This window comes from Micromys minutus, assembly GCF_963924665.1.
Source record: "Micromys minutus genome assembly, chromosome: 6".
In the NCBI taxonomy this organism is placed as follows: Eukaryota; Metazoa; Chordata; class Mammalia; order Rodentia; family Muridae; genus Micromys; species Micromys minutus.
Window position 1 is genome coordinate 70197037 of NC_137975.1, and position 16948 is coordinate 70213984.

The 16948-nt window shown below is 40.5% G+C and overlaps 1 protein-coding gene across 1 annotated transcript in view; it reads left to right on the forward strand.

Moving 5' to 3' along the window:
- VPS41 (VPS41 subunit of HOPS complex) overlaps window positions 1-16948 on the forward strand; it is a 141964-nt gene that overhangs the window by 29924 nt on the left and 95092 nt on the right. The window lies entirely within an intron of this gene.

The window sequence follows — 16948 nt, forward strand, 5'->3', positions numbered from 1 at the left end:
TTCATAACTGTAATGTTGCTACTGTCGTGAATTTTAATGAAAATATCTGACACCCAGGATATCTGATAAATGTACCACAGGTAGAGAAGCTCTGGTCTAGATGAGTTGTTATTAAAATGGGAAGATCCTGTTTCTATTAGTGAATGATGCTAATATACATGCTCTCAGAATCTATGGGATCCTTTGATGTCTGAGTTGTCTTGCCATCTCAGTGAGCTGCCAGATGTGATTAAAGCTTTGTTGGTAGTGCTGGTGGATCAGTTTCTCTTCTAGTATACACAGTGCAGATATTTTATGTAAATGCTCTTAGACTAGCTTCATTGGGACTTTTGGTATCAAGGATGAGAGAAATTTTACATTTGGAGTTCAATTTTAATCTGTACCTTAAAGCATCGGTAACTTCTGTTTTTTGTTTGACTGTGAAAATGTGGGGTAAAAAGATGATTATTTGGGAGGCACTGTTAATATTTTTAAATTTACTTATTTTATTTGGTGTATGAATATTTTGTCTGCATCTATGTTCAGTGTTCTTGGTGCATGAGGAAGTCAGAGGAGGGGCTTAGATCTGTCAGAACTAGAGTTATAGAATATTGTTATCCATCACTTCTGGGAACTGAGCCCAGGTGCTCTGCAAAAACAGCAAGTTCTCTTAACTGCTGAGCCATTCTCCTAGCGGGGTGGGGGACATGGCTGATATTAAATACAAACAACACCAAGAAACCCCTCAGCTCCTGTTGCAAGACCTATCACAGGGTATTGCAGTTTAGCCAGCACGGGACACAGCAGAGGAGAGGAGTGCAGGCCCAGAAGGAGAATATATGCTCTGTTATGCCGCTCCATCAGGGCAGCTGTGGGCCTGTTTGTTTTCTCTTAATGGTCCTTTTATGGCAAGGGACATGTACTCCTTACCCTTCCTCTTCTAATGCTTCAGACACTGGCTGTCTAAGCTTCTGGCCTTTCTACAGTTATCTCTTAATATAAAAATGTAGCTGAGTAGCTCGTGTGTGTGTGTGTGTGTGTGTGTGTGTGTGTGTGTGTGTGTGTGTGTGTGTGTGAGGGGGAGTACGTTAAACATGCCTTCCCAACTTAAAGAAAAGCTTGCCTTAAAAGTTTTTAATATGCATTGTTTAGAGCCTGTGTGTTTGCCTGTGAGATTTATGGTCATATATGTTTGTTCTGTTGCCAGAAAGCAGTCTTTGTGTGTACTCCGCATGGGCATGCAGCGTGCAGTGCTCTCTGTCAGTGACGTGTTAAGCTATGTCTTCCATTGTTTTTCAGGTTATCGATTATCTCATCTGTAAGATTGTCTGCACTTTTGGTTTTTGGTCTGGTCTGACATCTTTAAAAACTAAGTGTCTGCCATGGTTTTTGTGTATTTTTGTTGTTTCCTTTCTTTGGTAGATGAAGAAGATAATTTGATAATTTTTTTGTTTCATTTAACATCTTCAGGAAATTTGATAATTTACCCTGAAAGAGTTAGTTGTTTAAGGGCTTGGTTTTTTGATGGCTCTTGTCAGATGAGACTTTTTTAGTGTCATACTACAGATGGCCATTATCTTTTGGAAGAAGTCCTCATGTCACTTTCGCCTCTGTCATGAGATTTTTATTTCCCCTTTCGTTTCTGATGTGGCTGATTTCTTTTCTTTTTTTAATTAATTAATTAATTTTACACTCAATCTTTTATTCCCCTCTCCATCCAGCTTTTCTCTAATTCAATAGCTTCTGTTGATTGGTTGCGTGCAAATATCTGCATCTGACTCTTTCATGATAGGTCCTTTTTTGTGAGTGCCTTGTCATGGTGTCAGGCTTTGGAAACCACCCTTGAGCTGACCCCACTTTGGGCCTCTTTCTTGCACCTCCTTTTCCTCAGGCTTTTCTCCATTTTTGTCCCTGTAGTTCTTTCAGACAGAAACTATTATAAGTCAGAGTTTTGACTGTGGAATAGCAACCCCATCCCTTACTTGATGCCCTGTCTTTCTGCGGGAGGTGGGCTCTACAAGTTCCTTCTCCCTACTATAGGGCATGTCATCTAGGGTCCCCCCTTTGAGTCCTGAGGGTCTGTCACCTCCTAGGTCTCTGGTGCATCCTGGAGGGTCTCCCATCCTCTTACTTCCTGGGGTTGCCTGTTTCCATTCTTTTTGCTGGCCCTCAGGGCTTCTTCAGTCCTTTCCTCTCGCCCATTACCTGATCATGTTCCTCTCCAGGCTTGCCCTTTTCCTCCCAGGTCCCTCCCTCCCCACTTGTGGTTGATGTGGCTGATACTTAGTGTTCAGTGTACCTCTTTAAATTTTGATTTTGAAGCCGTTGTTAGCACTTGAACATCAGATGTGGTACTTGCCAATTTTTACTTTGTTCTGTTTTGTTTTTTTTGAGATAAAGTCTCACCCCATAGCCTCCCAACCCCATACTTTGTATTTATTTGTATCCTAGGAAGGACTCTGGATACTCTGGATATCCAAGGGCTCCAGCTGCTCCTGAGTGCTGGGGTTGCCAGTGTTAGTTCTGCCTCAGCCATGGTTGCCATAGTTAATCTAAAGCCTTGCTTTTCATTAGGAAGTTAATAAGAGAAAAGCGCAAATTTAAAGAAATTAATGAATATCTTTGGTTTGGTTTTTAGCTAAGGATAAAATAATGTAAACAAGTGAAATCAGACAAAATAATAACTCATTATACTTGTATAATCTTTGTAACTTTCCTCAAGAAATGCTTCTTCAACCTGTTTTACATTGGTATTTTTGACTCCAGGAGTGGAATCATGAAGTAATAGTGCTGGCTTTTGCTGATCTCTAGGGCTTGGTTTGGCAGGGGATGAAAACGGGGAAGAATCACTAAAAAAAAGAATATCTAGGCTATTTAGATATTAGTCTGGGGTAGTACCATTATCCCAGAAGCTGTCTAACTTTCTCTTACATATGTAATATAAAGAAGAAAACTAAACAACTCATTCTGTAATTTAAAAAGTCATATTGCTTCTGCCATCAATAGCTCAGGAGGAGTAATGCTGTTGGTAGAATCTGCTAAAGCTGAGCCAGGCTGCCTGATAACTCACAGTCCCAGTTTGAAGAAGTTAATTTCCAAGAAAAATGCATGTAGTACCTATGACCATAAAACTGTAGATCAGCAATGGCTTAATTCATAATCGCTTCCAAATGAAAGCAACCCAGGTGCCTACTGGCTCAGAAATGGATACGTGCATTGTGGTATGTTCTGAGCAACAAAAATGAACAGATTGTCAGTACACACGTACAACATGCAATCTGTGGCCAATGAAGCCAGATCATGTGTTACGTTTGAACTCTTCATTGGAGTGTATGATTATAAAACAGTTATTCTTTCTCTAAATGACCCTCATTTTCCTGTAACATATTCATTTAAAATTTACCACCAGACTACTTATTTTGAAGAATGATCACAGAGTTGTGCCATTTCTATGTTGAATATTTTAGAATATTTTGGCACATCAGAGAGTGGTTTTTGTTGTTGTTGTTTTAACTGTTAGTAAAAGTGGAAAGATTCTGTTAATCAAATTGAACTTATGTTGTTTACCAAATTTTTGTTTTTTTTGTTTTTTGTTTTTTTTACTAAAAATAGAAAGCAACAAGGTTTTACTGTGATGTGTCTTGGGAGGAGATGCTGGAGGATAGAAAACTGTGATTATTGAAGAAAAAAGCCAGAGTAAACAAGGGCTCTAAGCATTTTGTTTGTTAGGATTAACAGTGTTTTTAATGTGTTAAAAATTTCCCTTCTATTCCAGGCAGTTGTCTGTTCGTATTTCTAATTACTTTTCATTTAGGTTCTTGTCTACAGTTGCCAAACTTTAGAACTGTTCTTGTTCACACATTAATAAAAGCCCATCTTCAAAGCTTAACTAGTTTGAAAATAGTTTTATTTGAAGGAAAATGGATGGAAACCAAAATAGTAAGTGAAGTAAGGGAAATTCAGGAAACACATATATTTTATCATATTAAAGTAGATTTAAAGAAAAAAAAAAGGGTGAATGCATAAGGAGCCTATTTGGGAACAGGAAAGTCACCAGTGGGGAAGGGCCGAAGAACAGGACAGGGACAGTGGGGTTGATTGTATGCAGAGTACATGACAGAAATTTCACAGCGAAACACTACGTGTTAGACAACGAGTATGTACTAATAACATGCCTTTTTAAATAAAAAAGCTGGTTTTGATATAATAATCACATGATTTCATCCTTTTCTCTTTCAAACTTCCTTCTCATTTACTCCATCCCCTGCTCTCTTTCCAATTTATGGCTTCTTTTTCTTACGCTGTTGTGTCATGTATATAATACATATTACATATACACATATTTGTACATGTACACATATATAACATAAATGTATATGTAGGTATAATATGTATATACATAATCCTAAATGTAGAATAAAGTCTGGGTAGACAACAGGTGTGCTCTTCTCCCATTCTCTTTGTTGGCTGCCTGTAGTTCTTTGTCTAGGGCTGAGCCTCATGAGTTCTCTCTCTATGTCTGTTGGTGTCATCTTTGTTCAGGTCATGTTTGTGCAGCCATGTTGGTTAGACTTCATGGATGTATCTTCTCCCATGAGCTGACGAACACCTAACAACCACAATACCAAACATGAGAAGTCATCATATAGTTATTGGTCATGGTTGTTCAAGAGACTCCCAAAATATTATAGCCTATTGCTGTTGTCTGTGGTTGTTCCCCTAAGGTAGAAAGTAAGTTCCTGTTGAAAACATCCATGATTTTCAAACAAGAAGCTCAAGGGCCCCCGCATTGGAACCATCCTGAAGCCTTCCCACTGAGAATTGTATTTTATGGTACCAGAAGGTACCATCCAAGCTTCAGAGGAAGGAAGCAGCTATGTCCTATCTAGCTATGACACTATGAAGGACAACAGCAAGCAGCATGGTGTGATAGCCCCAAGGGAGCAGCAGTGGCAATACCATGGCAGTAACCACCATCTCTCTAATTGGTCTTACAAGAAGGAATTATGCTTGGTACTGGAAACCTGACCGGATTCTTTTGGCTAATAAAGTCATGGATCTTAGACAAAAGCTTCCAACTACCAGTTTATTAAACCAGCATAGTTTGTCACTGTTTAGTTCTCACTTGTCTTTTTGAAAGTTTCTCTTTGCAACAGAGACACACATGGAAAACGCCAACTGATGAAGACATAAATTGTTGCAACTGACATATCCACAGGATAGCTACAGCTGAGGTTCAAGGAGCATTGTGGAAGAAGGGACAGGAAGGAAGACTCAGAACTGGAGGAACAGGAAGTTTCCTTTGCGATTGTGTTTTTTTTAGAAATTTCAAAAACTGTCTCTTATTCTGCATTCCTGATCCTGATAGGAGGAGATGGAATAGCAGTTTTATCTAAATTCCAACAGCATCTCTAGGATGGAGGGAGAAGTTCATATGACTCAAGAAAACTAAAACTTACAAGGCTCGGGAAACTCATGGAAAAATTACATGATTCATAAATCCCTTTCATACCCCCAGAAAACAAACAAACAAAAATACAAAGAACAAAACAACACAACCACAAAGTATCCTGTCATTTGCTGGGGAAGACGGAGTCTCCTCAGGAGGCAGATGACCTGTAGTTCTTCACTTAGGGGCGGGGCCTTGTGAGGTTTTCTCAATCCACATTGATGTGCCAGCTCATTGGCACTGTTAAGATTTTTTAGATTCCAGACATTAAAGACCTAAATAGTGGGACTCCTAAAACATTAGCATTGCTAGAAGAAAACAGGAGGTGCACTGTAAGAAACAACACAAGAAAGGACTTGATGAATAGGAATCCATTTGCCCAGGAATTAAGGCCCACAGTTGATGAATTGAGACCTCATAACACTGAAACATTTCTAGGTCCCAAGGGAAACCATCAAGTGGGAAGGGAAGCCTATAGAATGGGAGAAAAACTGGCCAGCTGTGCCTATGATAGAGGGTCTAACCAACAGAGAATAAAACTTAATAGAAGGAAGGCATTTAGACCCAAAGATGTGATGAAAAACTTAGGAACAAGCATGCACACCACACTGTGGCTGCCAGTACCCCTCTCCTCTGCAGGTGGTCCTAAGCCAGTCCTTGAAAGCAGGCCAGTAAGTAGTGCCTTCTATGGCTTTGGCTTCAGTTCCTTTGAGTTTTTGCTCCAACTTCTCAGTGACCGACTGTGGTGTGGGAGTGCAGAATCATAAATGCCTTCCTCCTCCACGTTGGTTCTGGTCAGGGTTTTATCTCGGCAAAAGAAACAAACTAGGACGGACACTAGCCAAAATAATGTTTTTTTTTTTTGTTTTTTTTTTTTTTTTGAGAATTTCATGTACGATTATTATATCATGTCTCCTTTCTCCTCCTGATCCCACCTCACACTCCCTCTCAAATTCAAGGCCTCTCTTCCCTTATTTATTGTCGCACACGTACACACAAGCACATACATCCCACCTGTGTTGATTCTCTATATATATGCTTTGAGGGCTACTCATCACAACCTTAATATTTACACAGGTCTTTTTGGTTGCTATAATCATTGATAAACTTTTTGAGTTCAAGTGTTAAAGAGACTTTCAAAGACCATTCAAACCATAAAAGGTGCTAAGTAAGGCATACGGGAGTAGATGGGCTTACGGTGTGGCGAGCATGTGTTCCTTGCCGCTCACTATGTTGGTCTCCTTACCTGTCTAGGTGTTATTAGGCATCATCTCTAAATTTCAGATGATGTTTTCGTCATTGGTTCCTTCTGTGAATATCATGTTTGTTTCTGCACTTCGGAACTTGGCCATCATTGGACTAGAATGCGCTTTTAACCTTGGATTGCCTCCTGTGGCATAGAATCATCTTTAAGCCAGATGAGTTCTTTCCTTCCTATTGGTGGATACATGTTTGGAAGATCACCTGTCCTTCCTGGTGTGTTTCAGCAAAGGAAACTGTCATCTCTCCAGTCTCTCTTTGCCAACACAACCCTAAAAGTTTTGTGTTTCTTTTTTTTAGCTTCTTAACTTGCATTTTTAATATTCATGTACAAATCTTTGTTTCATACTTAATTGTCTTCTCTGTGTTACATTTAGTAAAAACATCTACATTTTTGCACAAATTATTTTTCTATTCGTCGGTGTGCTTAGTTTGATAGCTGTGAGGAAGAAAAATAAAAGTTCCCCAAACTCATAGACGTGTGCTCTGTGATAGAATTTCCGTGGTGGCTAGCATGCATGGCACTATCCTGTGACGCTAGATAGCTGGGACTTTTAGCAGCGAACTCAGTAAGAACACCGTCATGGTACAGTCATCATGTTTCTTGGCAGCACCTCGCATAATATTTCATAACTTTAGTTCAAATCTGAAAAAAGAATCCATGTATCAGGACAGTTTTCTAGGGCATTAGAGTTTTATCGCTCTCTCCCGTATCAGAACTACTATTATAAATATAGTCATGATTCCCCAGATGTTTTTTGCTTATTCATCATGTGGCCAGTGTGGTATTGAGGGTGATTATTCATCAGAATCTTGAGAATCAGGTCTAAGAATCTCATCTAGCTCTCAGTCAAAGAAGCCATGCTTTATACCAGGTCTGCTGGTCCCGGTGTCTGTCCTGAAGCAGATACTGTCTGTAGTGTGGTATTTTAGCTGTGGCATCATTAATTAGGAGGCAGGCTTTGTATCTGTTGATATGATCAAAATGGTACTTTGTTGGCCCAAATATGCCAGTAGCTCTAATTCTTATGTAAGGCTGATTGACAGGTCTCAGACTCTCATGGGCTTAAAGAACCTGTTTGCTATATTTGAGCATAGTGTTTTCAGTGATAAGAGATGTATCAAATGAGTTGTGAATTGCTTAAATGGGAAACATTCTAACTTTTGATAAAGGATGGTGAGGAAACTCACATTTCCAATTTTCTGCATTAAATATAATCTCAAGTTGTGGATTAAGCATAGGTACCTTGATAACTTTGTGGCATCCCTGCATCTGAGTGAGCAAGAAAACTTATTCGGCATTAAGGCTGCTTGCCTAATTTAGAGTCAGGTGTAGAGCGAAGGATGCTGGAATATCTGGCCCTTTTGTGCTGAGTGCGTTTGAGAAGTTAGCTCTTCAGCAGCTACATTTTAATAGTTCCTCACAGAAGAAAATACCCTGGAACGTTCCCTGCTTTAAAATGGAAGTTGAAGTAATATTAACTTCCTGCAGCATGACTGGGCTGTAGATGGACAGTCGCCTGGAGCTTAGCTGGCTGGGGGGGGAGGGAAAGGGAGGGGAAAGAGAGGGAGGGGGAGAGGAGAGAGAGGGGGAGGGAGGGGGAGAGGGGAGGGAGGGAGGAAAAGGGAGAAAGTGGGTGGGTCGAGTGGGGAGAGGTGGGGGGTGGGGGAGCACATGAGCAAGGTGAGCCTCAGGAGTAGTGATCAGATTTGCAAGAGGAGACTGAACTCTGGCCAGGGTGATGGATTCTTCTATGGAATGGTATCACAAAGCAGAGGAGTAGTCTTCATAGGGTATTTTATAAACACTTGTTTATCCTCCAGGAACTCAAGAACAGGAGAGTGGACATGAAAGAGTAGACATGAACCGCAGTAAGTAGGTTTGGTTAACAGGTTAAATATTAAAATGAGAGTGCTGTATTTTCAAAGATTGTCTGTACAAAAGTAATGACTTTGGAGGTTGGTATATTTAGGGACTTAAGTGAAACCTGGCACATTTGGGCCAGTAATCAGTTAGGGTTAGGGTTCTGATCATAACAATAGATACAAAGCCTACTTTCTATTATGTAGATTTGATGTCCTGTCAGAAGGCAGGGCCTTTCTGTGTAGATAAGGTCTGCTTAGATTTTTAACAGCATTTATCTTGAGTTTGTTTTGTGTCAATTAGATTTTTTAATATCTGGGAACCCTAGCAGAGTTCTTGTATACTGTATATACTCAAAATTATTGTATATACTTCTTTCTTAATCTGTTTTTCTGATAGAATAGATTTTTTTGTAGCTTTTTGGGTGGGGGGGTTATTTGGCAATAATTCCCAATTATACTTTCTTTAATTGAATTATATATTAGGAAAGATAACAACTTGAAGCATGTTTTCCTATATATCTTCACAGTATGGAGACTTACATGACTTCTAAGCCCTTGATTGTTCAGTCCTTCTCATACTGATAAGAAGGTATGGTAAGTTCTAGGAACACTATGAATCTTAACATTTTAGCCTTCTGTTTCATCGGAAGGAAGAGAAACAATGTCCTGAAGCTTGGGAAAGTGAACTAACATATATATAATTAGGTAGCTATCCAAATTACAGAGAGTAGCCTTTCCAGGAGTTAGGGTGTGCCCTCTGCTCCCTCTCCTCTTGTAACTTTAGGATCAATTCTAGCTCCTGTGTTTGCTGCTGGCTGTACCTCCAGACAGATGTGGATCTCACCAGCATGGATGCAGAAATAACAGGGAGTGGGGAAGTTTTTAGCACATTAACTATAAAGTTTTTAGGACATTAATATAATTATAGAACACTATATGTGCCAGACTTTCTGGACCTGGAGGTGAAAACAAGTTTGCATAGAGAGCTTTTTGGTAATATGCTACAACTATAAGCAACCTCTGTTGTCAGTCTACAGAGAAACAGAATGCAGTTCGTCCATACAATGGAATTTCTCATCAGTATAAAGGAAGGAAGTGTTTACTCATACAACATGCGTACGTACAACTCTGTCATGATAAGGGAAAGAAGCCACATGCTATAAAATCACATTTATAAAATTGTAGAAAATGTATCAGGTAGCTGACCAGTGACTGGCCAATTTCATCTCATAGGAGAAATAAATGCCTTGTGTAATAGTTTAAAAGTTAATATATTAGGGTGCTTTTGAGAGATTGGTAACAGAAATCTATGTGTCTCACGGACAAATCACACAGAAGTAGATCCATTCAATGTTGTTTGGAGTTCGGAGTTCTCTGCACGTGTATCAAAGATGCTGAGCCTGGAGTGTAAGTTTGATCACTGTCATCGGGTGGGCAGGCATCTTTTAAATACGTTCTGTAAGGTAAGAGGACCATACCAGATGCCTTCAGCTTTCTGGTACAAGTTGCTCTGTTTCTCCACAATTAGGCATACCATGTCACACCCCCCAGCATTGGTTGGCGATCGGTCATGGTCACTCCTGCTGGTTGCCAGCATCGGCCCTTCTCATGCAAAAACCTCATGGGTTTAGGTTTCAAGAAAATAGAAACAATAATGATTAAGTTCCTTACCAGGCTTTTTACGTGAGCGTAGTTAGCTCATGTAATTTGTTAGTATGTATGTAAGGTTCTAAATTGCTTTGCAGTTAAAAAGTTTACTGTTTACAGGCAAAACTAATAAGAGTGAGAAATTAACTTTTGAGGAAGGCGGGTCATGTAATGACTCAGAATCATCACTAGAAGTCAAATTTGATGGTTTTCAACCTTAAAATGGGAATGTGACCACTTTTATGTTGTCTTGATATTTTAAATATGAGCTTTATTGGTTTCATTGACTTAGTATGAATTGATTCTTTATGTTTTAGAAAAGCTATCATAGCTTTGTGCCATTTAAAGAGAATATTTGTTATTCTGTAAAAATGTTACCTGTATATGAGATGGCTTGAGGGATTGTTCAGTGGTTAAGATCACTTGCTGCTCTTGCAGAGGAAATGAGTTCTGTTCAAGGCACTCACATTGGGAAGTTCACAAATGCCTGTAACAATAGCACCAGGGAATCTGGCGCCCTCTTCTGGTATCCGCTGGTATCTGTACAGGCTGGCACACAGTCATACATAAATTCACATAGTAAATCTTTTAGAGAACAGCAGTTATCTACTAGTATGTAGCTCATGTTTAAATTTCTTAGTTATAGCCACTTCATTCATAATTTTATTGGAGTAAGTAGTTATCAGTTTTTACATTATAATTTGGTGTGCATATGTATGTGCGTGTTACAGGAAAAGAAAAGTTTGTAATTGTTAAAACATCCTAAGTTGTAAAATTATTCTGTATTTTTCTCTAAAAGTTTTAAGTGTTTGCCTTTTATAGTAAGTCTTTATTTTTCCTCAAAAGAAATGTTCACAGGCATGAAGAGAATTATATTTCTCTCAGTGTTGGGACAAAGTTCCTGTCTTGCCAGGAAAATATTACAGTAATTTCCTTTACCCTTGGGATTTGTTTCAAGACCTATGCCAGATGCTTAAAACCTTGGGAAATACTGCACCCTGTTAGTGTGTTTGCTCCCGTGGGTGCTTACCTGCTAGTGTTTAATTTGCAGATTAGACATGGAGACAGACACTTCTAAAATAGAACACTTGCACACTGTAGTGACGTATCATTGCCTCTACTGCTCCTGCTGTAGAGACGTCGTGAAGTCAGAAGAGGTCACTTGAATGGAGGATCTGTGATGGTCACCACCTCCCATTTGGTTGATAACCAGGCTAGCTCCCAAGTTACTAGTGGGTTGGCATGGTATATAGTTGACACACGTTATACGACAGGATGGCTCTTTTCCTGGGAGGAACAGGCTTGGGCAGAGCAAGTAAGTGTTCATCATCCTACTCAGAACACCAGCAGTTTAGTACTTCTAGTTATTTCTGGAATTCTTCATCACCTCTCTCTAGACTACAACTGCCTACAGGTAGTTAACACATTGCAAAGTGAAACTGTGGTTTAGAGTGGGGCACACAGCCAAATGTGCAGACTTTCTGTTTACTGCATGTCCTTATCTGTACTGTGTTACTGCAAACCTTAGAATTCATGTAGAACTAGAGGTAGCTATGAAGTGACTTTACATGAACCACTAGCAAGTCGGGGTCTCAGCAGGATGGTCGGCAGGACTGAGGCTAGACAGTGCTGGGGTAGCACTAGAACCAGACTAGATTAGACTAGGGTAGACTAGAAATAGAGATGGTTAGACTTTTGTCTTCCACCTCTAGCACCATGTTCAAAGGCTATTAAATAAATTTCTTCCTCCAAATGCATGTGTTTGTGTTTGTGTGTGGGGGGTGGGTAATATTCATAAATTTCATCTTTAAAATCATGTGACAGTCATACCTCAGATTCCCAGCACTGTTTGGGGTTGTTCGAGCTTGTTCATGCAGAGCGTGCGGCACAAGCCTGGGTAATGGTTGATGTCAGGAGGAGGCTCGAGTGAGGGCGGCTGACCTGCAGGCGTTCCTGTGCCAGCTGAACGACATGTGCTCTTCTTCAGTTATTTGTGTGGCTAGTTTTAATAATGTTTATTGCATATAAGATTGGGAAAACAGGAAGGAAGAAGGAAAAAGAAAAGGTATGCATATTCTGACAGCAGTTGTACTAGCTGCTCCATTAGGAAGGTCTGATGGTGTGAATGAGGGGGTTTCTTTTCTTTTCTTTTTCTTTTGGTTTTTTTGTTTTTTTGCAACTGCAGCTTGGTTTCTAGCATACCTCTTCCTATTGGAAACTTTTATGTGGGATCATAATCCATGTGGGAAATGACCTACGGGAAGACCGTTTGTACTGAGCACTGTAGCAGTACTTTTTGTGGGGAAGGTTTGGCTGAATTTGTGAATTGTGTGGTGGTATTTCTTTATCATGTATTAGAAAAGTAAATTAGACGATATTTGCTTTGGTCTCAATTACGTAAACTGTATTGTTTGTCTCCTTTAGGTAAGTGATTTTTTTTTTTTTTACTAACTCTTAAATCAAAGGGTTTTAACCTCATATGTTTGCTGTTCAACATTGCTGCTATTGCAGAGTTGAAAATGAAAATGAGAAACAGGAGAACATTCTTACTGCTAATGGATTGTCCTGTGTCAGTGATAGTATTATTGACTTGTAAAATAGACAAACAGGGATGTCTGTGGGTCCGGGAGATGTTGTGAAGCATGTCTGTGGCAGGAATTACAGGCACTGGCTTTTGTGAGTGTTTGGGGTTGGGAAGGGTCTCATGGACCCCATACCAGCTTTGAATTTTCTACGTAGGCAAACATGTCTTTGAACTTGTATAGTCCGAACAATGGCAACTCACTTCTGTTCTCTTACTCTTAGGAAGAAGCATGACTGTGCTGGGTTCTGGAGGAAAATAGAGACAAACTTTGTGCATGGGGTTGTAATGTTATACACCCTGTAGATTAACTGCCATAGTAACATGGTGGATTCCACAGCACTGTGTTCACCATTCTCCATACTTAGGTGGACAGTTAAATCTAGTTTCTCTTTATTTCTATGCAAATTTGCTATTGGAGATAACCAGATCATGTGGATTGATGTGCAGATGATGCCACTGCAGGTTAATGTTGGCGTTGAAGGAGCGGCACCATGTTCTCTGCACAGAATTCTGGCTCCATAAGCTAGCAGCATTTCTGTCCAAAGGGGCCTGCTAAAGGGCCAGCTTTTTAATACAACAGCAGATGCTCTTTCCCCCTGGGATCTAGGGGGCTTTCAAGGCAAAGTATATATATGTATATATATATATATAAATAATTGCTGTAGAAGAAAAAAAATCACTCTTTGCCTAATTGCAAAGAATAGCTTTTTCTAGGCTACTGGTAAGAGTCATCTCTTTGGAAGGCTCTGGTTTGTTTGTTTGTTTTGCCTTCATGTTTACTTTCACCTTTGGCATTATCCCTGTTGTCACCCCCGTTGTTCTCTGTCTGTTCTCCCAATGATCCTTTTATCTTGTTTTCTCCTTCACTAGTTCTTAGAACTGCCACCTCCCTTGTTCAAGCCTTTATTGAGTCTCGCGTGGGTTATTGCAGTAAAGCCCAACTGATCTTCCTATCTCACGTCTCTGCAAATCCATCCTTCACACAGCTGCTCAAGGAAGTGCTGCTGAGCTTTTAGTCTCCTTTTCACCAGAGGCAAACAGGTGGCCTCCAGATTTCAGTGCAGTACAACTGTCCTGGGTACAGTAGGACTTAACTGTTGGTTGTCACAGCATATTGACACAGTATTATAGTGCATGCTGTTGCTGGCTCTGGATAGAAAGTTTGTCCCATCTTCCCTGTGACATTGCCCTTAACTTTTTACAGGCAGAAGAATATGTATTTGATATCCATTTGCTAATTGTTTCTTGTTCCTTGTTGCAAACATTGTCCAAATTTGCCAGCAGTGTGACAGTTGAGCATAGTATGGCCCCCTCTGAGTCAGTTAATTGATGCTGATCTGGAATGTGTTGTGTTAAATTATTGCAGAGAGGCACAAAATGCTAGGGCTGCACACAGACTCCTCAAAGGCAGACCTGCTTATGGCATGTATGGTATTTAGTAATAGTTACTGTTTGGTTGAACCAAGACATTACTATTTAGTCTCCTTCATAATCTGTTTACAACAATTTGGTGACAGCCTTTGTGGTGGTATGAATATGCTTGGCCAAGGGAGTGGCACTATTAGGAGGTATTGCCTGGTTGCAGGAGGTGTGGTCTTGTTGAAGGAAGTGTGTCACTGTGGGGGTGGGCCTTGAGAGACTCCTTCTAGCTGCTTGGACTGTCTGCTCCTGGCTTCCTTTGGATAAAGATGTAGAACTCTCAGTTCCTCCAGTACCATGCCTGCCTAGACGTTGCTGTGTTTCCTGCCTTGATGATAATGGACTGAAACTCTGAACCTGTAAGTCAACCCCATCAAATGTTATCCTTTGTAAGAGTTGCCTTGGTCACGGTCTCTGTTCACAGCAGTAAAACCCTAAGACAGCCCTCTTTTTTGTTATTCTTTCTTTTATATTTTTGGTGGCTTTGTGTATGAGCAAGGAAAATATTTGCTCAATTAAAACAAGTTCTATAATACTTTACACATTATATGTCACCATTGAAAACTGAGTAGTATTTCATTTCAAGTAATTTATATTTGGAGTAAATGATTATCTGTTCACAGGGGCTTTCTAGCTATAAGGATCACTTTATAATGACCGTGGAACCAATGCAGTATTTGGCTTGTTCTTAGCAATTCTCTGTTGACAGAGTGCATGCCAGGAGGAAAAGCTTTATTTGTTCCTTGGATTGCTCCCTGGCTCCCTGACTGCTGTAGCAGAGCCGTTAGTGCTCCTTCTTACCGCAGATGTAGTGTTGCAGGCAACCATTCGAGGAACCGTGGTGAGACTAGAGTCAGGTTGTCAGAACTTCATCTGAGTTGTTAGGAAATGTAATACTGTCTCCAAGCAGTAGAATGTGGGTATGAACACTGTGGGCTCTGAGGAAGATAAAGTCCAGGTCTGGACTTACAGTGGAGGCAGGGTGGATTTCAAGCTGAACAGCATGCCACACTTTAATAGTTCAGTAAGGACAAGGGCATTTGCTTTTAGCTTTGTAGACTGCATTCTTTCCTTGAAGCAGTCTGTGCCCAAATGGTGGATGTCTGTCTAGCGTATGTTATGTACTGTCTGGTGTGGTGTACAAGCCAGCCTTCTGCTGCTCTTGCTGCTGCAGCAGGATGAGCGGAGGATGAAGTCTCACAAGAGGAAGGCAGGTCTAGGAATCAGCAGTACATGACTTTCTTAGAGGCCAGTCCCCTCCAGATCCACTCTTTTCTTTTAAAGGTTGTTAGGATTTAGACAAAGAACATTATCTAATAAGTCTTCTGCAGGAGGAAAGGCCACTCTGTGCCCCAGCTCTGCAGAGGTTGCAGTGCCCTGGCATGTCTGGCAGTGCACAGCTGCAAGGTCAGGACCCTTTTCAGTCAGATATGCTCACAAGGCTTGGTCTTGGATATTGGATAGAGACAGCAGCCTAAGGCTTTAGGGGCCCAGAGAGCCTCTAGCCTTCCAAGGTTACAGTGCTCACATCTAGTCATGTGTCCTTACAAGGGATAGGGGAGGTGCTTAGAGAATCTTGGGTAGTGGAGATTCTTAAGAAAAACAGCACATATGGTATTTTGGTGCTTAGCAAAAGCATTTTAAATATTCTCATGCATGAAGATAATTTAAGGCAGCAGTTAGCCAAGATAGCAATGAGGGATAGGAATGTAGTCAGTGGTACAGCCCTAGCTAAGATACAAAAACTGAAAATAAATAAGTAAAGCAGGCAGGCCAGCAAGCAGTGACCCAGTGACATGAAAGGTCAGAGTTCCATTCTTTTCTTTTCAGACAGGAAAACTTCTGTTCAAAGCCTCTTTCCATTCCTTTCTGTTTTCCATTGCTCTTGGTTTTTCATGTTATATGTAGGATATCTGCTCAAGCTCAGGTGATTTGGTTTCTGAGTCATTAAAATGTGCTCGTCACATACAAATGGCTAATTAAAAATAATACACAAAGGGTTCAAAGATGACACAAAAGGTGCTGCACAAGTGTGAGGAGCAGAGTTTTGATCCCAGTATCCGTGGAAAATCTGGGGTAGCTGCGTGAGCCTGGAACCGCAGCTCTTGCGAGAACTTGGTGCAGACGGATCCCTCTGTTGCTGGTCAGTTTCAGTGAGAGCCCCTATCTCCAAAATGAAGGAAGGAACTGTGGAACAGTGCTGGTGGCTGCCTTCCACAGGCCAAGACTAGCACACCCCTCCATCTGCACACGTACACGTGCTACACACAGCAACAGGCAAAGGAGGAAGAGTGTGTATTAGACGTTTTTCTGTTCAATAGCATTTTTACTGTGGAAAAAAGAAAGATTTAGGGCTGCTGGGAGGTTTGTATATAAGCAGTGAACTCTATGCATTTTGACTTCTCTGTATTATTGATATTTGTTTTTTATGGTTGAGGGTGATGATGGTGAACTATAAAGCCTAGGAGCCACTGGGAGAACGCTGCCTACAGTTCACTGTGGTGTGCTGTTCCTGAGATCTGCGTGGAGTGCAGCTGACTTCACCTTCAGTGAGAGGCATGCTTTTCTGACCACATTCAAGCAGACTCTCGTGTGTGGCAGAAACGAATGGAAGGGAACACCACTCATGGTACTCTTTGAAAAAATGATGCCTTGAGTTGTTGGAAACCATTTCAAATCCTCATAAATTAACATTTATAACATTCATCATTAAACATAGTTAATATTACAAAAGCAGAGTAGGA